Source organism: Podarcis vaucheri, assembly GCF_965113315.1.
Source record: "Podarcis vaucheri genome assembly, chromosome: 3".
Classification (NCBI taxonomy): Eukaryota; Metazoa; Chordata; class Lepidosauria; order Squamata; family Lacertidae; genus Podarcis; species Podarcis vaucheri.
The window spans coordinates 6,535,560-6,555,631 of record NC_138761.1 but is presented as its reverse complement, the minus strand read 5'-3'; the positions used below and the strand labels follow the sequence as shown (position 1 = coordinate 6,555,631).

At 44.9% G+C, this 20,072-nt stretch overlaps 3 long non-coding RNA genes across 18 annotated transcripts in view; 2 read left to right on the top strand and 1 right to left on the bottom strand.

Annotated features, from left to right (window-relative positions):
* The window catches only part of LOC309529640, a 350,951-nt gene extending 344,485 nt beyond the window's left edge, over positions 1 to 6,466 (top strand). For 8 of the 14 annotated variants that reach the window (XR_014218227.1, XR_014218232.1, XR_014218233.1 and 5 more), the window contains 2 exons: positions 4,870 to 5,002; positions 6,290 to 6,466. This is a non-coding gene — a long non-coding RNA (uncharacterized lncRNA). Of the gene's footprint in view, positions 1 to 2,292; positions 2,828 to 3,403; positions 3,544 to 4,869; positions 5,003 to 5,771; positions 5,890 to 6,289 lie in introns of those variants that run through there. The other 6 variants (XR_014218228.1, XR_014218229.1, XR_014218231.1 and 3 more) reach the window with 4 other exon arrangements.
* A 4,682-nt stretch (positions 6,467 to 11,148) lies between these two features.
* Positions 11,149 to 15,258, bottom strand: LOC309529707. Its single transcript, XR_014218344.1, has 3 exons — positions 14,776 to 15,258; positions 12,569 to 12,725; positions 11,149 to 11,310 (listed from the first exon to the last, which is right to left on the bottom strand). It is a non-coding gene; the product is annotated as an uncharacterized lncRNA (long non-coding RNA).
* A 4,012-nt stretch (positions 15,259 to 19,270) lies between these two features.
* Positions 19,271 to 20,072, top strand: part of LOC309529692 — a 50,083-nt gene continuing 49,281 nt past the window's right edge. For all 3 annotated transcript variants that reach the window (XR_014218321.1, XR_014218323.1, XR_014218324.1), the window contains exon 1: positions 19,271 to 19,936. This is a non-coding gene — a long non-coding RNA (uncharacterized lncRNA). The remainder of the gene's footprint in view (positions 19,937 to 20,072) is intronic.

Sequence of the window (20,072 nt, the reverse complement as noted above, 5' to 3'; positions counted from 1 at the left end):
ACGTCGCCCAGACACCCCGACTCTTACACGGGAAGACACCCGAAGACACCAAAACCTACATATATATATATATATATATATATATATATATATATATATATATATATATGTTTTCAAATACAAAACAAAATTATACACTCCATACATCTTAATTACATCTTCTTTCTCTTTTTTGACTTCCCTCAATTTGTCTGCAAATCCTTCATATTTTTACTTTTCGCACATTTCTACCTTATTGTTTATATTATTATTGTAAATTCCATCCATTTTTTAAATACTTATTTTGACATTTTCCCATCACAGAGCTTCATTAAAACTTACAAACGTAATCTGATTATCACTTAGTTTTTGCAAATATTCAATAAATTTTCCCCAATCTTCTGTAAATCTTTGATCTTGTCGATTTCGGATCCTTCCTGTCATTCTATCCAATTCTGCATAGTCCATCATTTTTGTTCTCCATTCTTCTATCGTAGGTAGCTCCTCCTGTTTCCATTTCTGGGCCATCAGTATTCTTTCTGCTGTCACTGCATATAAAAATAACTTCTTTGCTTTCTTATTTATCTCATTGCTTGTAATGCCTAATAAAAATGCTTCTGGTTTCTTAACAAATCTATATTTCAACATTTTCTTCAATTCATTATATACCATTTCCCAAAAGCTTTTTACCTTCTTACATTCCCACCACATGTGATAAAATGTACCTTCTTTTTCTTTACATTTCCAACATTTATTACTTGTCTTATACATTTTTGCTAGTTTCACCGGTGTTACATACCATCGATACATAATTTTCATCACATTTTCTTTTATAGTTGTACATGCAGTAAATCTTAGACCTTGAATTGCCAACATTTTGATTGGCAAGCCAAAGGCTCAGTGGTTTAGACCAGTGTTTCCCAACCTTTTTTGGGCAAAGGCACACTTGTTTCATGAAAAAAATATCGAGGCACACCACCATTACAGCCCCGTGACGTCAGCGCGCAGCGTCACGCCGGGAGGGACATGAATTGCTAGCAAATTACATAATCACCTCCTTGAGGGCTGGCTCATCTTCTCCGAAGGCAGAACCCCATTAATTAACAGCACAGACTCACACCATAGCCAAGACGAGGGGGGGAAACCTCAGTCATGCACATGTGGGGGCTAAATGAGGACGAAGACCGGGCAGAGAGCAGGGTTCAAATCACCCCACCTGGCCAGGACAATCCCTGGGTGCTCCCTTGGGCCACTCGCCTGACCCGCCTCGCAGGGCTGTTGTTGCGAGGATAACACGGGGAGAACCACGCGCGCCCCCGGGAGCTCCTTGGAGGAGAAAGCGGGCGATGAATGCAATGCACGAAATATATGAGAGGCGACCAGGTTTTGCAGGTGAGGGGCCCCCGCCAGCCTCCGCTTCCAACACCCGGCACAACGACGCCGAAGTTTCCCCCCGGGCTCGGCTCGGGGAGCAGTGCTGCTCCCCCCCCGGCTCCCCTTCGCCCTCCCGGCTCTCTCTGCCGCCCACTGGGGACCCCCCCTCACCTGCCAAGTCCGGAGCGCCGCGTTGTCATTGCATTGCACTGCACTCCATGCAACGCCTGCACGCATGCATTGCCTTGCACGCCCGCCAAGGGGTCTCCCCGCGGTCCGATGCATCCCCTCCGGCGCGGATGCAGCATTGCAAAAATAACACACACACCCCGACGCAGCCCTACCTCGGGGGCAGCCTCCGCCTCCGCCGCTCCGCCTCCGCGGGGATCCCCGGGCTCCATCCTGCCGCCCGATCTCCGCGGGGGCGCAGGCAGGCTGCGCGGGGTCTGCGTGGAAGAGCCCCTGCCCGCCCGGCCGCCGCCGCTGCGCTCATTCCATGGCCGGGCGAAGAGCGCTTCAAACAAAACGCCCGGCCCGCCAGGCCACGCTGGGAAACGTAGTTCGCGCACCCCGCGCGGGCGCGGAGCCCAAGGGCGAGGGGACTACGGATCCCGGCAGCCCCCGTGCCGGGGACGGAGGGGGAGAGGCCGGGTGCAGGGATGGAGGGACGGGTGGGCGAGCGAGTGAGTGAGTGGCAGCCGCCAAGCCTTGGCCGAGAGCCACGAAGGGCCTCGCCGGAGGAGGAGGAGGAGGAGGAGGAGGGAGGCGCAGAGCGGGAGGGAGGGAGGGAACCCCAGGGGTCATCTAGTGACAGCGCCCCAATCGAAAATTTGACTTTAAAAAAAAAATCTTTCAAATTTTTTAATTTTTCCCGCGGCACACCAGGCAACATCTCGCGGCACACTAGTGTGCCGCGGAACAGTGGTTGGGAAACACTGGTTTAGACCACAGCGCCACCCACATCCATTAGCTGAGGATTAGGTTCCATATATTCCTTGCAAAGTGTTCCACATTCAGTTCCAAGCACCTTGCGCATGAAAGCACCAGGCCTGAGAATGAAATCTCAAATGAAACCTCAAAGCAGAGAAGATTAACTCATCGGCCTTTGAATGTTTCTGATCTGGAGATCCCATCACCCCTGATCTTTAGCCACAAATAACAGGGACTCCACGGAGCGCAGGACAGAAGAGTGAAGCAGCTTCAGAAACAGGGGTTGGAAGGGGGAAAGGGGGCTTAGTCATATTCTAGGGTGGAAAGGAGAAAGGAAAGGACAGGTTGGCCAATTATGATGGGGTGCAGAGTGGAACATGGCAGGTGGAGCAAGCAGAGAAGCAGAGCCCCTCATGTTTGAAAATATTTTTGTAAGTTGCTTTGAGTCTAGTTAGAAAAAGGTGTTTGCGAAAAAGGATGATGATGATGATTGCAAGAATGAGAAAAAGGACAAGAGAGCATGTGACGATTGCCTTTCCTTCAAGTAAGCAAAGAGTCCATCATTTCACCTTTGAAATCTCCTTGCCCTGCATGTCCCACTCAACCTCTTCAATCGGTGGACTTGAATCTTTCTTTTTCTTTTTGGAAGAACTGTTTGAAGCTATTACTACTCCGCAGTGCAATTTCATGGGGGGATGTAGGGGTAACGCATACCCCTAAACATTTTGTGAATCTAAATTTGGCCAGATTAAGAATAATCATTGTGGGAGGTGAGCATGTGAAAAGTCCCCTTCCTTCACGTAACCGCAAGGGTCCAGCAATGTGGTGGGGACAGGTGAGGGGTGAGTTATTTACCTGAGGGATACATCCCCCTAGCACTGCTTATGTGGGGCATTGCATCCTCCTCATAAATGTTTCATTTGATTTAAGCTATCTCCCTCTGAAACATGAATACAGCACACCTGAATGTTTGTGATCTTGTGTGGAAACTGCTATGACTGACAGAATGCAGGAATGCCTTTGCAGAGGCACGTGATTTTGGCAACATTCTTGTCCACGTCAGCCTAAGTCACAACGTCCCAAAAAAATTACATTTATGCAATCTGCTTCTACCTCCCAGCCCTCTCTGGGCAAGCTTTGGGGCTCCATTTGGCTTAAAAGCTGGCTTTGCCTGGCTTTGCCACCACAATTCATCCTGAGCCATGAAGATCCTTCACCTGTGCTTGGCAGTTCTCTCTTTGCTGCTCCTGGCTTCCCCAGGTAAGGGATGGAGAGGAAGAAGGCAGAGGGACACCTGCCAGCCTATTATGGGGTGGAAGAGGGAGAGGAGTACAGTTGCTGTTCTGTGGCCTTGCAAAGGAAGCTCACTTTTCTTGCTAGAGACATTTCTTTAGTGGTAAAATTAGCATAAAAATGTATATATCAGACAAAACAGCCTACCAAAGTGTGTCTATTAGGGGATATATGCACTGTGTTGCTGAATTTCCCCCATTATGCCCATAATTGCTATGCAATTTGCCCTGTTATAACCTATATTTTCATGCTGTTGTCATGAAATTACACTTTTTCATGAACATTTTTAAAATACATTACTTGGAGGGAGAGCTGCCTTTCAGAAGATGGCTGTGCTTTGATGTTCACATGTTGACTTCATTATGGCAGAGTAATATAAGTAAAAGGGGACATGAGTGGCCCTGTGGTTTAAACTACTGAGCCTTTTGGGCTGGCTGATCAAAAGGTTGGTGGTTTGAATCCCCACGACGGGGTGAGCTCCCATTGCTCGGTCCCTGGTCCTGCCAACCTAGCAATTCAAAAGTGCAAGTAGATAAATAGGTACAGCTCCGGCAGGAAGGGAAACGGCGTTTCCGTGTGCTGCTCTGGTTCACCAGAAGCAGCTTAGTCATGCTGGCCACGTGACCCGGAAGCTGTCTGTGGTCAAACGCCGGCTCCCAGAGTTGTCTGCAACTGGAATTAACTGTCAAAACAGTCCTTTACCTTTTTATTAATATATGGAAAATGGCATCGCATGTAAAACTGGTAAGGAAAAACAAAAGCAGCCTCATCTTTTCTCAGTTTGGTTAGATTTTATGCAATTCTATGCAAATTTATGGAATACGTTTTAGAATTTTAACTTTTGATTTGTCTCTTCCACAGGTCTGCCAATAAATTTGGGGTATAAAGTTTCTAATTAGTGGGGAAATGTTTCTTGATGTAATATAGAGCCTTTTATTCTGGGCAGTCCTACGGGCTCTGGTGGCTTCAGTTCCAGGCTTTAGATTCTCTATAACGTATAAGCCATGTGTGCCTCACTTCTTGCTGTCGTGTTTCGTGGACTGACACCCTCCACTCATGAGCAAATATCTGGATAAGCACATTTACCATTTCTCCTTGTGAATGTAGCAAGGGTGGTAAACACCAATGGCCAGTGGCAAGGGGTGGGGTGGGGGGTAGGAGTTGGGATGCCACAGCACCCAGAGCGTCACAGAGCCACTCCTGTTCAAAGGGCTGTGGAGTTGTTCCTCTCTTTCATTCTATTGTGATTTAACTTCCTTCTCCCCACTTTTGTTTGTTTCTCTCTTTGCACAGGATCTGCGCAAAACCAGGAACCTCAGAATGCTAGGCAATGCTATAATGCCAGTGGTATTTGCTTCCCTATACGTTGTCCCAATAATTATAAAAGGATTGGAAGGTGTTTTTATACTTATTTCTGTTGCCAAAGGTAATTTCAGCTTACCAAAAGAGAATTACACCTCCTACCCTTCTCCCATTACTCCCTGGATTGATCACTTTAAGTACCCAATGCAGAGTTCCCTAAACTGATCATCCTTTGCCTGCAAGCTCAATTGCTCCATTGCAAAAATAAAAATAAAAATACCTATGCCAGAATCAGTCAAGCATGGCACATCCCATTTTGCCGCTTGATGCAAAATGGTAATTGCTGCTTTGCCATTCTGCCAGCACGGCTCCTAAGCCCATCTACCTGCTCCTCCTGCCATGTCCTGATCTGCCGCTGACACACACCATACCCTGTTGGTTGCAGACACAGAAGCGGCACTACCATTGTTGCCCATTTTAAGCAAGATGGTGCTGAGTTCTTTCACCACAGGCAGAACCAGCGGGGCAGGAGGGGCAATAATGGGTTTGTTGTCTGAGGGGCTTCTGCCACCAGAAGCAGGGTCCTCCCTGCCTCATGGCTGGTCTAGCTGTCTTTGGCCCCTTTGCCCTGTGAGCTTATGCCAGATCTCCTTTGCCAAATCCCTAAACCACACCAGATGGGCACATTTAATTTGTTGTGCAGCTTCATCCATTGTTTATCTCAGTGCCTAAGAGATGTCTATTCTGCAGCTTTAACAGATGCTGTGCACTTACTCTGTGTGATGTCCTGCCCTCCCCCGTCTAAGATTACCTCAGTATCACATGCCATACATTCCATGCAAATCTCCCACTTTCAACTCCAAGCAGCTTCATTCTTATTTTATCTTTTAAAGAAAGAACCTGAGGCAGTAGACTTTTGTCTTGGGTCCTGGCAGAGAAATTAGCAACTGGACTGAAGGAATCCCAGGGTGCCAGTATCTCTCCTGTTTCTCAAAACATTGTCACAATACTGTGAGAAGCTTCCTGTTAACCCTGAACTCTTCCTCAGGGCCACAAAGACAACAAATCCCTGCGGTGCATAACATCCAGTCTGCAGGAGAATATTGGAGACCTTGCAAGCCCCCTCACTATTCTGTGACATATTTAATTGTACCTAGAAAAGAAAGTCCCCCAGGGGTAAGGATGGGCAAGAGATTGGATTCAATTCTCATTGAAAGGTGAATCTATTTAATTCATAGTTACTGGAAATGAAAAACTGAAACAGACCTATCCCTACCCAATGGCTTATTATCATGAAATCTTTCTTGTGGTCCAACATGCCTTGCTTTGTGTTTTCGTGTCTCAAGCATGATCGCTTTCCTATGAAACTGAGTTAACTGTTGTCTTTTTGTTGCTGGTTTCTACATTTTAGACGGGAGGAGTGATAGATGCCTTTGAAAAGTGGAAGATGCTCCCTCTCTTTGAGAGCCACTGGATCCCGCTTGATCCCCAGCTAGGGACTTCTTCTCCAAAGCATCCAGATTGAAAAAGCAACATTTTCAAGGCTTACCTGAGCTTGTGCCTTGCAATAAAAGCAGATCCAAAAGCCTTTCCCCCTCTGTTTTTCATTTCTAAGCATGAGTGTTCTTGCTAGTGAAGCCAAAAGGGCACCTTACATCAATGAGACGTAGGTTTCAGCAGGCATGGTTGTGCAGAGGCCTAAGACGTCATTACAAAGGAAAACTAAAAGGGGGTGAGGATCTCTCAAAACAGTCTAGTGAGTAGGACTGGACCACAATGTGGAAAATGAAGAGTGACAAAATATGGAGGGTGGAATGAGAGGGAGAAGAAATTCTGTTCAGTTTCCCTTTAAATGGTAACCAAACTGAGTTGCACTCTTTGAAAAAGTATGCCAATTGAAATATAGTCATCCTTCCAAATTCACAGGTCTTTGAATTTTGGGGTTATTAAACTGACCAGACCAGATCTGGAAATTTCCTCTTATAGATTCTCGGCCCCTCCAGCCACAGAATTACAGGATGGGAAGTAGCCCAGGCTTTTACAGAAACTAACTCCACAAAGCCCACTCATTACAGTATATTAGGCATAATTGCATGCACATGTGCCTACCAGGAATAATTCTTCATCCTAGGATCCCATGGCATCCAGTCAGGTGAGATAAGAGAATGCACATCCATTCCTCTCTATGGCAACAGAGCTCACTCTTTTAAGATTTAAATGGTGGGTATTTAGCTGAATGGCTATACATATAACTTAATCCGTTCCGGAAATGCGTTCCAAAACTAAGGTGCGCTTTCCCATAGAAATGAATGCAAAATGGATCAATCCATTCCAGACTTTTAAAAACAACCCCTAAAACATCAATTTAACATGAATTTTACTATCTAATGAGAGCATTGTTTCATAAAGTGAAAACAATCAACAATGTGCTGCCAACGCACAATCAATCAATCAGTAGCTGAACTGTGTTCCAAACAGTCAGAAAAACAATTCCAAAAAAGTGCCTCAAAAACAAAAAGGCAAAATAAATAGGAAAAAAAGACAGTCCTCAGCATAACACTCGTAATGTAAGCGTAACACTCAAAATGGAGCAAAACTCCAAGAGAGAGAAGTGTGAGGAGGAGGAAGTTGTAAAACAGGATGAAAGCTAAGGTGTATCAGCCTAAACAACAAAGAGATTCAGAGGTCCATGAGAGGGGAGGAACCACACCACTCTAAGGGTGAGTCAACAAACAGGGGGAGAAATGTCGGGAAATCTACTGTTGAGACGTGAAACTGTCATTTTTCCAATTTGGCATACAGCCAGTGTTGCCTTATTGGAGTTTCCCGACTGGGTCTGCGTTGCTCCGGGAAAGGAGAAAGGAAGTCAAATGACACCGAGTTTATTCAAAGAAAGAGCTTATTTTGGTCTCTGGATAGCAGAAGGCACTTGCGTGATCAAGTCCACAGTAAGTCCAAAGAAATGACAAGTTTCATGCAGTGTATATATATCCTCCAGGCATCCTCTCCCCCTTCCCCAGCCACGTCAACTTGTATACGCAGGTTGACATCACATATGTTCCTGCTCTGGTACTCTCAACCATAAAAGGATCTTCCTCTTCCTACTCTTGTCTGGGAAGATGTCATAATCTCCAGGAACACGCTTTGGGTGTTTTTCCCGGACGTTGGTCTTGCGCGTATTTTGTGGTCAGCACACAAGATAAAGTTCTGACGTGTTTTCTTTGTTCCCTTAGAGAGCCAAGTCCATCCCTTGCCGTGACTGATAAAGGAGAGAGCTTGTTTATGTTTTTGCTCAACAGCTCAAGTTTTAAAAGTGCTCTCTTTTGAAAAAACAAAAAGGGGGGGGGGTTGAGTCAGTTTTAAACTTACTACACAGAAACCCATTCCTTCATTCCCTCCTCTTCTTTTGGACAGCCTTATGGCTCGTCCCAAGGCACTGGCTGGTATTCTCATGTCAGTGTTATAATCTGGGGCCGAATCATTCGTGACATCATTTTACTCATCATATTTTGCAAGCATTGCATTTAAGCAGGGTATACAGGAGCAGAAAAGAAGCAAGATTAGTCCATTAACATCATTACAAGTCCTCTAAGCCACTCAGTCAACCAAGACATGTCCCATCCGTTCCAGGTAGAGACAGGAACATGGGTTACTTTCTCTCTTTCTGTTGCCAGGTGTCAAATAGCTACACCATGGTTAGAGATGTTAAAGCAACAGGCTCCTTCTGTCAAATTTAACGCAGCACAAAATCTGGCGGAACCCAAAATCGGGCCAGCCTAACCTCTCTGTGGAATATGTTTTTAAAAATAATATTTAGATTTGTCTCTTCCACAATTCTCTCAAGAAATTTGGCGCATGTAGCGTCTAATTAGTGGGAAAGGTTTTTTGATGCAATAAAGAGCCTTTTTTCTGGGTAGTCCTTGAGTCTCTGATGAGTACAATTACAGGCTTTAGTTTCTCTATAACTCATAAGCCATGCATGCCTCACTTCTCAACAGTAGATATCCCGACAATTCTGCCTCTGTGTGTAGATTCACCCTTAGAGTGGTGTGCTTCCTCTACTCTCAGTGGACCTCTGAATCTCTTTGTTGTTTAGGCTGATACATCTTAGCTTTCACCCTGTTTTACATCTTCCTGCTCCTCTTCACACTTCTCTCTTGGACTTTAGGATTAGAAGTCACCTCCAAACTCTACACTAGGAGATCAAAGGAGAAACAGGCCAGCCACAGCACAGATGGGCAAGAGAGGCCAGCAGGCTGTGGCCTTCAGGGCAGGACACAAGGGGGAAGAGTTGGGGACACTGAATTATAGTTGTGATTCTTGGAAGAAGAGAAACAGATGGAGTCTCCCCATTGCTTTCTCCATATAGGGTCCCTTGCTGTTCTCAAGAAATCCTCCCAAATTCCTTCCATGAAAATAGGGACATCCTGTTTTATTATGAATAATAATTTTACTACAGTGGTACCTCCAGTTACAAACGCCTCAGGTTAGAAACATTTCTGGTTACAAACTTCGCTAACCTGGAAGAGTTACCACGCGTTGAGAACTTTGCCCCGGGATGAGAATGGAAATCGTGTGCCGGCAGCGCAGCGGCAGCAAGAGGCCCCATTAGCGAAAGCACACCTCTAGTTAAGAACAGTTTCAGGTTAAGAATGGATCGCCAGAAATAATTAAGTTTGTAACTAGAGGTACCATTGAAGGAATGGGTTTCCCAAACCCAAAACTGACAGTGCAGGCAGTTTGAAACTGCACCAAAATCCCTATTTTACCTTAGCTAAAATGCTTTAACTTGAGCTCTTGAGCCAAATCCCAGCTGTATAAACAAGTGCTCAAAGTTCTCTCCCTTATCAGTCTATGAAGGCTGGTAATGACGGATGGCTTTGTCCATTCCAGAGTGGAACAGGGATGACACTCTGGGCCTTATCTTACATCCTGACCACAAAGAGCACAAAGATGCACAGACCTAGTCCGGGAACAGTGCCAGAGTGTGTTCTTGGAGTTGGTGACCCCTTGCTCCAAGAGTAGAAGAACAGAAATACCCTTTTATGATCAGAAGTACAGGAAGGAATACCCTTTTATGGTTAAAAATACCGGAGCAGGAACATATGTGATGTCAACCTGCGTGTATAGGCTGACGTGGTTGGATTCCTGGGGAAGGAGGGAGAGGGTGCCAGGAGGATATATATACTGCATGAAATTTCTCATTTCTTTGGACTTGCTGTGGACTGACCACGCAAGTGCCTTTCTGCTTTTCCGGAGAGCAGAAATAAAGAACTCTTTCTCTGAACCAACCCTCGGTGTCATTTGACATCCTTCCTCCTGTCCGGGAGCAACACAGAGCCCACCAGTCAGAAAAGTCTAATAAGGCTACACCACTGTATTTATACCCCACCCATCTTAAGTGTAGTCAGGATGTCTGCAGATCTCCAGAAGCAAACCTTTTAGTGTCTTTATTTCGGATCCTATAAATTATGTCTAATTTGTTCAGTTTGTGTGTTTTTGAATGATTTAAGACTAAATTTTTATGTTGTAATTATTATTATTTTCCATCTTGCAAGCCACCTCAAGCATGGTATGAACTATGGAAAGGCACCACTCCCATAAAATTATGTCTGGAGGTATATAGCCATTCAGCTAAGTACCCACCATTTACATCTTAAAAGAGTGAGCTCTGTTGCCATCGAGAGGAATGGATGTGCATTCTCTTATCTCACCCAACTGGAAGCCATGGGATCCTAGGATGAAGAATTCTTCCAGGTAGGCACATGTGCATGCAATTATGCCCAACATACTGTAATGAGTGGGCTTTGTGGGGCTAGTTTCTGTAAAAGCCAGGGCTACTTCCCATCCTGTAATCCTAGAATCTATAAGAGGAAACTTCCAGATCTGGTCTGGTCAGTTCAATAACCCCAAAATTCAGAGACCTGTGAATTTGGAAGGATGACTAAATTTCAACTGGCATACTTTTTCAAAGAGTACAACTCAGATTGGTTCCTATTTAAAAGGAAACTTCTTCTTCTCCCTTCCATTCCACCCTCCATATTTTACCACTTTTCATTTTCCACATTGTGGCCCAGTCCTACTCACTAGACTGTATAGAGAGATCCTCATCCCCTTTTAGTCTTCCTTTCTTATGGCGTTTTGGGCCTCTCCACAAACCATGCTTGCTGACACCTCCTTCTCATGGATGTAAGGTGCCATTTTGGCTTCACTAGCAATAGCACTCATGCTTAGAAATGAAAAACAGAGGGAAAAGGCTTTTGGATCTGCTTTTATTGCAAGGCACAAGCTCAGGTAAGCCTTGAAAATGTTGCTTTTTCAATCTGGATGCTTTGGAGAAGAAGTCCCTAACTGGGGATGAAGCGGGATCCAGCAGCTCTCAAAGAGAGGGAGCATCTTCCATTTTCCAAAGGCATCTATCACTCCTCCCGTCTAAAACATAGAAACCAGCAACAAAAAGACAACAGTTAACTCGGTTTCATAGCAAAGTGACCATGTTTGAGACACAAAAATACAAAGCAAGGCATGTTGAACCACAAGAAAGTTTTCCTGATAATAAACCATTGGTTAGGGATACGTCTGTTTCAGTTTTTCATTTCCAGAAGCTATGAATTACATAGATTCCCCTTTCAATGAGAATTGAATCCAATCTCTTGCCCATCCTTACCCCTGGGGGACTTTCTTTTCTAGGTACAATTAAATAGGGCACAGAATAGTGAGTGAGCTTGCAAGGTCTCCAATATTCTCCTGCAGACTGGATGTTATGCACGACAGGGATTTGTTGTCTTTGTGGCCCTGAAGAAGAGTTCAGGGTTAACAGGAAGCTTGCACCCCATTTTGTGGGAGTGTTTTGAGAAACACAAGAGAACGGACACCCTTGGGTTCATTCAGTCCAGTTGCTAATTTCTCTGTATACACCCAAGACAAAAGTCTACTGCCTCAAGTTCTTTAATTAAAAGATAAAATAAGAATGAATCTGCTTGGAACTGAAAGTGGGAGATTTGCATGGAATGTATGGGATGTGATACTGAGGTAATCTTAGACGGTGGAGGGCAGGACACCACACAGAGTAAGTGCACAACATCTGTTAAAGCTGCAGAATAGACATCCCTTAGGCACTGAGATAAACAATGGATGAAGCCGCACAACAAATTAAATGTGCCCCTCTGGTGTGGTTTAGGGATTTGGCAAAGGAGATCTGGCATAAGGTCACAGGGCAAAGGGGCCAAAGACAGCTGGACCAGCCATGAGGCAGGTGAGGACCCTGCTTCTGCTGGCAGAAGCCCCCCAGACAACAAACCCATTGGTGCCCCTCCTGCCCCGCTGGTTCTGCCTGTGGCGAAAGAACTCAGCACAATCTTGCTTAAAATGGGCAACAATGGTAGTGCCGCTTCTGTGTCTGCAACCAACAGGGTATGGTGTGTGTCAGCGGCAGATCAGTCCATGGCAGGAGGAGCAGGTAGATGGGCTTAGGAGCCGTGCTGGCAGAATGGCAAAGCAGAAATTATCATTTTGCATCAAGCGGCAATATGGGATGTGCCACCCTTGGCTGATTCTGGCATAGGTATTTTTATATTTATTTTTGCAATGGGGGAATTGAGCTTGCAGGCAAAGGATGATCAGTTTAGGGGACGCTGCATTGGGTACTTAAAATGATCAATCCAGGGGGTAATGGGTAAGCTGAAATTACCTTTTGGTAAGCTGAAATTACCGGTCGCAACATGGAATTCTAGGAGCACACCTTCCAATCTTTTTAGAATTATTAGGACAACCTTGAGGTGAGCAAAAACCATTGGCCTTATGATAGCAATCCCAAATATTCTGAGGTTCCTGGTTTTGTGCAGATCCTGTGCAAAGAGAGAAACAAACAAAAGTGGGGAGAAGGAAGTTAAATCACAATAGAATGAAAGAGAGGAACAACTGCACAGCCCTTTGAACAGGAGTGGCTCTGTGACGCTCTGGGTGCTGTGGCATCCCAACTCCTACCCCCCACCCCACCCCTTGCCACTGGCCCCTGGTGTTTACCACCCTTGCTACATTCACAAGGAGAAATGGTAAATGTGCTTCTCCAGATATTTGCTCATGAGTGGAGGGTGTCAGTCCACGAAACACGACAGCAAGAAGTGAGGCACACATGGCTTATACGTTATAGAGAAACTAAAGCCTGGAACTGAAGCCATCAGAGCCCCTAGGACTACCCAGAATAAAAGGCTCTATATTACATCAAGAAACATTTTCCACTAATTAGAAACTTTATACCCCAAATTTATTGGCAGACCTGTGGAAGAGACAAATCAAAATTTTATTTTCTAAAACGTATTCCATAAATTTGCATAGAATTGCATAAAATCTTACCAAACTGAGAAAAGAAGAGGCTCCTTTTCTTTTTCCTTACCAGTTTTACATGCGATGCCATTTTCCATATATTAATAAAAAGGTAAAGGACTGTTTTGACAGTTAATTCCAGTTGCAGACAACTCTGGGAGCCGGCGTTTGACCATAGACAGCTTCCGGGTCACGTGGCCAGCATGACTAAGCTGCTTCTGGTGAACCAGAGCAGCACACGGAAACGCCGTTTCCCTTCCCGCCAGAGCTGTCCCTATTTATCTACTTGCACTTGATGTGCTTTCGAATTGCTAGGTTGGCAGGACCAGGGACCGAGCAACGGGAGCTCACCCCGTCGTGGGGATTCAAACCGCCAACCTTCTGATCAGCAAGCCCAAGAGGCTCAGTAGTTTAAACCACAGGGCCACTCATGTCCCCTTTTCCTTATATTACTCTGCCATAATGAAGTCAACATGTGAACATCAAAGCACAGCCGTCCTCTGAAAGGCAGCTCTCCCTCCAAGTAATGTATTTTAAAAATGTACATGAAAAAGTGTAATTTCATGACAATAGCATGAAAATATAGGTTATAACAGGGCAAATTGCATAGCAATTATGGGCATAATGGGGAAATTCACCAACACAGTGCATCTATCCCCTAATAGACACACTTTGGTAAGCAGTTTTGTCTGATATATACATTTTTATGCTAATTTTACCACTAAAGAAATATCTCTAGCAAGAAAAGTGAGCTTCCTTTGCAAGGCCACAGAACAGCAACTGTACTCCTCTCCCTCTTCCACCCCATAATAGGCTGGCAGGTGTCCCTCTGTCTTCTTCCTCTCCATCCCTTACCTGGGGAAGCCAGGAGCAGCAAAGAGAGAACTGCCAAGCACAGGTGAAGGATCTTCATGGCTCAGGATGAATTGTGGTGACAAAGCCAGGCAAAGCCAGCTTTTAAGCCAAATGGAGCCCCAAAGCTTGCCAAGAGAGGGCTGGGAGGGAGAAGCAGATTGCATAAATGAATTTTTTTGGGGACGTTGTGACTTAGGCTGACGTGGACAAGAATGTTGCCAAAATCACGTGCCTCTGCAAAGGCATTCCTGCATTCTGTCAGTCATAGCAGTTTCCACACAAGATCACAAACATTCACGATGTTCTGTATTCATGTTTCAGAGGGAGATAGCTTAAATCAAATGAAACATTTATGAGGAGGATGCAATGCCCCACATAGGCAGTGCTAGGGGGATGTATCCCTCAGGTAAATAACTCACCCCTCACCTGTCCCCACCACATTGCTGGACCCTTGCGGTTACGTGAAGGAAGGGGACTTTTCACATGCTCACCTCCCACAATGATTATTCTTAATCTGGCCAAATTTAGATTCACAAAATGTTTAGGGGTATGCGTTACCCCTAAATCCCCCCATGAAATTGCACTGCGGAGTAGTAATAGCTTCAAACAGTTCTTCCAAAAAGAAAAAGAAAGATTCAAGTCCACCGATTGAAGAGGTTGAGTGGGACATGCAGGGCAAGGAGATTTCAAAGTTGAAATGATGGACTCTTTGCTTACTTGAAGTCAAGGCAATCTTCACATGCTCTCTTGTCCTTGTTCTCATTCTTGCAATCATCATCATCATCCTTTTTCGCAAACACCTTTTTCTAACTAGACTCAAAGCAACTTACAAAAATATTTTCAAACATGAGGGGCTCTGCTTCTCTGCTTGCTCCACCTGCCATGTTCCACTCTGCACCCCATCATAATTGGCCAACCTGTCCTTTCCTTTCTCCTTTCCACCCTAGGAGATGACTAAGCCCCCTTTCCCCCTTCCAACCCCTGTTTCTGAAGCTGCTTCACTCTTCTGTCCTGCGCTCCTTGGAGTCGCTGTTATTTGTGACTAAAGATCAGGGGTGATGTGATCTCCAGATCAGAAACATCCAAAGGCCGATGAGTTAACCTTCTCTGCTTTGAGGTTTCATTTGAGCTTTCATGCTCAGGCCTGGTGCTTTCATGTGCAAGGTGCTTGAACCTGAATATGGATCCCTTTGCAAGGAATATATGCAACCTAATCCTCAGCTAACAGACATGGGTGCGCTGTGGTCTAAACCACTGAGCCTTGGGCTTGCCAATCAAAACGTCGGCAGTTCAAATCCCCGTTACATGGTGAGCTCCCGTTGTTCGGTCCCAGCTCCTGGCAACCTAGCAGTTCGAAAGCACACCAAAAAATGCAAGTAGATAAATAGGTACTGCTCCTGCGGGAAATTAAAAGGTGTTTGTGTGCACTGTTCTGATTTCGCCAGAAGCGGCTTAGTCATGCTAGCCACATGACATTGAAAAACTGTCTGTGGACAAATGTAGGCTCCCTCAGCCAGTAAAGCAAGGTGAGCTCAGCAACTCCAGGGTCGTTCGCGACTGGACTGGGTCCTTTACCTTTTAACCCTCAGCTATTCAAACAAGATGGAGGGGAGAAGATCACAGTGAGCAAATGCCCAGCAGCTATTGAAGTTTTAGGATGGACAGTTATGGTGATCCCTTTCCACTGAGATAAACAATAGATGAAACTGAATATTAATCTAAACAATCAAATACCATGTGATTTAAGGATTAGACCATGTGGATCTGGCAAAACCTCACAGAGCAAAGCAACCAAAGACAGGGCTGATCCCAGAGCCTTGAGGCAGGTGAGGACGCTGCTCCAGGTGGCAGAAGCCCCCAACCAGGCACAATGCCCATGGGTGCCCCTCCTGCCCTGCTGCTTCTGCCAGTGGAGGAGAAGCACCAGCATCATCAGCACTGATTTTGGAAAATATCACGGCCATTTGGGGCAGTACGGGAAGTGCCGCCCTAGGCTGATTCTGCCATAGGTGTCTTTTGCAATTGACAAGGTATGAAAACAACTGGCTGTGCAACCAATTAAGCTTGCAGTCAAAGGACGATGTATTCAGGGACCACTTAAGTAATTGACACTTTGTGTAAGGAATGGAACAGGTAGCTAGTACTCACTGCTCTATGAAAATGACATTCTGTGTAATAAAAAGGTTGCATTAGAGATACTTTGTACTGCCAGTGGTTGTTTAATTAATGAAAAACCTAATTAAGACAACTGTAAATCTTGCAGGCTCTATAATTAACCTACATAATGACTATAATGAGTTTTGTTTTGGTTATTTCTGTTTCTGAAGGAATAGAATGGCTCTAAGACATGGATGGGAAGATGGAGGGAGGAGAGATGAGTTTGTATCGATGCAGTTTTTACATAATGGAGGAAATAATAAAGGTTTAATGGAAAACTCAAATGGATATAGCAGAAAAATGCTATATTAAAGGAGGTTAAACTGGAATCAGATAAATGATCATCAACTTGTAAAGAAACCTGTTGTTCATGTTAGCAGGCATCATAAAAGTTTTCCAAGTTTTACGTAATGAAACTATTTTCTCAGTTCACTGGCTCCCTTTGCCTAAATCCGAGAAGGGATGTTCATTTAGGGTGGTAGCCTAAAGCTACTCAGATCAGAGGCTCCTGAAAATGATTGATCCAAGAAATGCCACAAGAGGGGCATGGTGCGGGGAGAAGAAATAATACTTTCCTCTGGACACTTGTTTGATTCTCCTTTGCTAAGCTGAAGTTCCCTTCTGCAACAATTATACAGTGGTGGACAGCTCCCAATGTCAGTGAAGACAGCAGAACAAATGAATGGGAGGCAGATACAATCAGTTTGTGATAGGCCATATCCTGTGTAGAGGAAGAACAAATACCATGGTCCACAAGTAAAAGGAAAGTTCATTCATAAGAGGACGAAACGGAGGCACAACTTCATAGCCGACCCCCCTAAAATAAATCTTGGCTGCACCTATGCTTCCCATATTTTAAATTTGTTTGGAAGATTTTGACTTAGGCTGACATGGAGCAGAATGTTGCCAAAGTCACATGCTTCTGGGAAGATATTGCTGAAATCTGGTAGTCGTAGCAGTTTCCACAGAAGTAGGATCCCAACTACAGATCGCAAACATTCAGATCTGCTGCATTCATGTTTCACAAGGAGATCGCTTGGATCAAACAAAAAGTTTATGAGGAGAATAGGCAGTGCCAGGGGGGTGTATCCTTCAGGTAAATAACTCACCCCTCACCTGTTCCCATCACATTGCTGGACCCTTGTGGTTACCTGAAGGAAAGGCACCTTTCACAATAATAGTTGGCCACCCTGTCCTTTCCCTTCTCCTTTACACCATAGAGGATGACTAAGCCATTTACTTACTTAATTACTGTGGTGATCACACAGGGCCCCTGGACGTTTGATGGTCTATTGACCCTGTGCCACCACTGTGATTGCTTTCTTCGCTGCCACCACCCCGCTTCTCATGGGGACACACGGAGTCCAGACAGTTGTTAACATTAACAAATAATCAAGTTTATTTTTAAATGCAGGAACAAGCGTATGGTTTCAGTTTATTTTTCTCTTGTCAGTTTCTTAATCTTAGTTCCTAACCACTCCAAACTGATTATTCCCAACTATCTATCTGACTCCACCTGACAATTCCTCTCACAATACATCTCTGCCAACCCAAACCTAATCCTCCCTCTTCCTTCTTCAACTCCCAAACCTCAACTGACTTTCAAAGTCTCCCACTCTAACTTTTACTCCCCCCTTGCATTCTCACTGGCCAATCACATCACACCCATTTTAACCCTTTCCTATGACCCATCCTAGGAGGCAAACGCCACATTCCTCCCCCCTTAAGAAGACTGACTCAGGAGGGATAACTTAACCTAGTTATTCTCCTGATCAATCAGCAGTACATCTTTATGGCAAATAAACATTTCCTAACCTGTCATTTCACCCTTCACTTCACACCTAACATTTGTACATCAAACACTGGGTTCTGGTAAAATATACATATATACAAAAGCCTGTTACATCTTAAGCATTCACTTAACTTTCAATTGCAGGTCTTCTGGATAAGGCGTCTGCAACGGTGTTCAGGGTCCCTTTCACATTTTTAACCGTAAAATTAAAGTCTTGCAGTGATAGGTCCCACCTCATCAGCTTACCGTTGGTCCTCATGGTTCTCAGCCACAGCAAGGGTGAATGGTCAGTACATAAAGTGAAAGTTCGGCCCCAGATGTACGGCTTCAGTTTCTGTAATGCCCACACGATGGCAAGGCATTCCTTTTCGATGGTCGAATAATGTCTTTCCCTTGGCAGTAGTTTCTTGCTTATGAAGGTGATGGGATGCATGTCGTCCTTCTCTCCCTGTTGGCACAGCACGGCCCCGATCCCGGCATTAGATGCATCGGTGAAGACGGTGAACTCACGATCATAATCAGGAGCAACAAGGACTGGATGTGATGTCAAGGCGCTTTTTAAGGCGTCAAACGCCCGCTGACATGCTGCTGTCCAGTTAACCATGTCTGGCTCCTTCTTCCGCGTTAGGTCAGATAAAGGCACTGCTATTTCGTTAAATTTTGGAATAAATTTGCGATAATAACCGGCTAGTCCTAGGAAAGCTCTGACTTTCTTCTTGGAGGTAGGGGTAGGCCAGTTGGAAATGGCTTCTACCTTTGTCTCTAAAAGTTTCATCACTCCTCCTCCCACCATGTGTCCCAGGTATTGAATAGTCGAGACCCCTATCTGGCATTTGCTAGCTTTGATGGTCAAGCCCGCCTCTTTAATTCGCTGTAGCACCATCCCTAAGTGCTCTTTGTGTCTCTCCCAAGTTGGACTGTACACAGCCATATCGTCCAAATAAGCAACTGTGAACTCTCTTAATCCGTTCAGGATTTTGTCCACCAATCGCTGAAAAGTTGCTGGCGCATTCTTTAAGCCAAAGGGCATTACTTTAAACTCAAACAGCCCTAAGGGACTTCTGAACACAGTTTTCTCCTGGTCCCTAGGGTCCATTTCTACTTGATAGTACCCCTTTGTCAAGTCTAGGCAGGTGATGTAATGACACTGGCCTATAGCTTCGATCAGGTCATCTAAATGGGGCATTGGATATGCATCCGCTTTAGTGGCACCGTTCAGCTTCCTATAATCCAGGCAAAATCTGATAGATCCATCAGGTTTGTCTAATAACACTATGGGTGCTGCCCAGCGGCTTTCCGAAGGGGTTATCATCCCTGCCTTCAGCATCGCCCTTACCTCATTGCTAACTTTCCCCACATACTCTCCAGTTATTCTGTAGGGGTTGACAGCAATAGGCTTAGCATCCCCAGTGTCGATATGATGTATAACTCCTTTATAGCTCTACCTGGAGCGTTACTGAAAATGTCTTTATAATCTTGTAGGATCTGCTTAACCTCCACCTGCTGATTAAGGGTTAATGTAGGAGCTATCTTTATTTCTTGTAGATTGCACAATTGCTCCCCTCTCCCTTCCCAGCATGTTATATCGGCTTCATCTGATTTGTCTGCCTCAAAACAATTAACTAAGTCAGCATCTTCTTTCTGTTCTTGGGCAAAACTATGTTTTTGACTTTTTACAAAAGGGACTAGCAGGGCTTGGTTTTCTCCCCTCAGAGTTCTGTTCCTCAGCTCTGTCTCCTTGGGCAACAGTACCATTCCCCTCAGCATCGGGTGACGGTTGACCCCCCTTGGAGAGAGTAACTACAAAAGAACTCTGTACATGCTCTAAGAGATCCCATCCGATCAGCACAGTAGTAGGAATCTCCTCAGAAAGAGCAACCTGCCCCTTCCCTGACCAATCTTGGAATTTAATATGGATTTCTGCAACTGGTAATACCTCAGGGTGTTTAGAAATTCCTTTTAATTAACATAACTTTCCCTGGAATTATTTTGGTGGGACAAAATATGATCTCTGGGTGGACAGTAGTGACTTGAGACCCGGTGTCTTTTAACCCCAGAAATCTCT